Below are 2,854 nucleotides of genomic sequence, written 5' to 3' on the forward strand. Positions count from 1 at the left end.
TGTAAAGTGGTCGGTGTTAAGAAGAGCATCTAGCCATAGAAACCATACCAAATCAGACTGGAGCCTGGTGCAATGGACATTAAATGATGATGATAATGATGATGAAGATCATGATATTCGATCTTCACTTTCGTTTTTATTTGTACTATTTCCAGTTCTTACGTCTGTCAAAGTTCTTTTGTCACACATCTCGTGAACTCATCAGTGACTCTGTCCCATGTGTCTCCTCTTGTCCAGCTTATTCCATTTCGTCTTTATATGCGCACACACACACACATGCACACATACACAGAGAGAGAGAGAGAGAGAGCTAGAGGCACAGAGAGAATGATAACAATGTTGACAGATTGCTTTATTAGAACATGCTTAGGTCAATGACAAACTATTTAGTTATAGTAAAGTAATGTGTAGGTGTATATGTGTGTGCGCACGGGTGACAGACTAACAGATCCAGATTTAAGGGACATTTGGCGGCTATTTATAGCAAGTCATTGAGGTTCATTCATTGGTTTATAAAGGAGTTGTATGACCTAGAGCCAGCTATAACTATGGTATTATTTGATTCTTTCACCCGCACGATTTTCACTAAGGGGGGGGGGGAGTCGGATTTCTTGCATGGAATCAAGTACCCTCAACTCCTAATAAGGAGTTTGCAGCAGGATATTAGGAGGTCAGGGTACTTGATTCCACGCAAAAAATCCGAGGTTTTTTTTTTCCTAAGTGAAAATCGTGAGGGTGAAAGGATCAAAATTTACCATAACTATGCAGTCCCATGGTGTGTAGTCGGAACCGATGTCCAAGTTGTTACTACAGCTCTGCTTTACTATCGGGTTATACCATGTAGCCATACGACACAGCCGATATGTAGTGATGAATCGTACGAGGAACGAAATTCGATTTGTAGATTTGGATTTGCAACGTGAGAGAAAGGAGCAATGAAGCTCACAATCTCCTTCTCCTTAATTCAGTAGCGATGATCTGAAGTAGAAGTTTCTATATAGCTTCTTAACCGACTCGAAATAACAGTCAGATCTCCTTCAAATTACATTTAACAGTTTTGAAATTTCAAAAAGGCACAAGAAAGATATAGTCGTAAATATGCATAATAATGATAAAAATAAAAAAAAAAGGTTGGATGGTCACGACTGAAACGCTTTTGATCAGAGGCCTGTCCGATCCCGTTTAGCATGGGCAACCTTTTTCGAGAAGCGGCCCGTACGACAAAAGAATTGAAGGTAATTTTTCGTTTGCGATTGTCAATCAGAAAGTCCCGCGGTCTGAGTCAAACCAACGAAAACAACAACAGTTGTGATCTGTCTAAAGCGAAAGAATTTCTTTATTTACCTGTAAAAGGTATACATAGAGGGGACACTACAAGGGACGAACACTTACATTCTTACAAAATCGTTTGGGTTGTAATGAAATGGAAAAAATTTAAGAAATTGGATGAGAGTGAAATAAAAATATATACAATTAAAAATTAATAAAATAATGTTCCGGGTTATTTTTTATATTTAACCCGCCTGTTTTTTATTTTTCCTTTGGTTTTTTCCTTCTTTTCGTCCTGACCGCCTATTCTAACACGGCCCCATTCATTCTCAACTTCCTTACCACAGAAATCCATCTTTTCCCGAACGTACTTTGCGACAAGCACTTTTTCTCCAGACGGATCTTTCTCGACAGGTGGAAGTTGAAATAGCGTACCAACCCGTGTCCGGAGATGAAGTGACCAGTCTCAATCCCTTTCGCTCGTGTCGTCCATACCGTATCTTTCGGTATGGCTACTACGCAGAAAAACGATGCCTTCTTTTCCTTGTTGAAGGAAGAAGTCGGTACGATCTTAATCATGGGGAGGCGTCAAAACCATGTCTAGACAACCTCTCTCGAACCGGTAAGGCCGATCGGTAGCACAACCAAGCCAAGGATTTCTGGAAGTTATTCAGATACCTCGGCCCGAATGTACTTCCGAACAGGTTGGTCAGTTGCTCCTCATCGAAGCACAGAGTCTCCCCCAGGACATCGTCGGACTTATGCTCTACCAACCCCCTATAAAAATCCGCAGTGGTAACCTCGCTGCCGGTATTGCTCGTCCGAGAGAACAGAGTGAGTGCTTGTCTGCATTCTCTCTGCCATTCTCCCAACCTAGGTCTCCGCTTGATCCATGTACCTAGGTCCCTGGGGGACTTCAGTTGTGGAAAAAGTCGCTTGGCATGCGGTGACCACACCTGCTCACCATCTAGGTAGCACCAGAGATGTCTCAGCCTCAACGCGTACTTGCGCATCATCAACCAAGGCATCCCCAGCCCACCTTTTAAGGGTTTTTGACAGCAGATGGAGCACCTCACAAGTGGCGTTCTCTCTTTCCACCAAAAGCGAGAAAGGATCCGTTTCAACTTGGTCATCCACAAACCGAGGCAAGGCACGACGGTTAGACGGTAGGTTATCACAGATGCTATAAACACCTGTATAACCTCGGCCCTTCCTAGCAAAGATAACGTCCTACCAGACCAGGTCTGGGTTATGGCCATCATCTTGCCCGTCACCTCGCTCCAGTTTTTCTCCACCTGGAGATCTGGTCCAAACCAAATTCCGAGCAATTTAACCGGGCCTTCCGTCCAGCGTCCGACGACGCTGTTGGGAGGCATCGACTTGCCACGCCAGGTGCCGAGTTGCAAGCCGACTGATTTCTCCTAGTTAATTTTTACCCCTGCCACCGCTTCGTATCCTTTGATGGCGTCTTCTACACGAGGTAGCTGCCCTTTGTCAGACATGATGATGGTAACATCATCCGCATATGCCGTCGCACTTCTACCGTAACACAGATCGCGCGAGTCTTCCCCCATAGTCCCCAACC

The sequence above is a fragment of the Octopus bimaculoides genome, chromosome 26, assembly GCF_001194135.2.
Source record: "Octopus bimaculoides isolate UCB-OBI-ISO-001 chromosome 26, ASM119413v2, whole genome shotgun sequence".
Classification (NCBI taxonomy): Eukaryota; Metazoa; Mollusca; class Cephalopoda; order Octopoda; family Octopodidae; genus Octopus; species Octopus bimaculoides.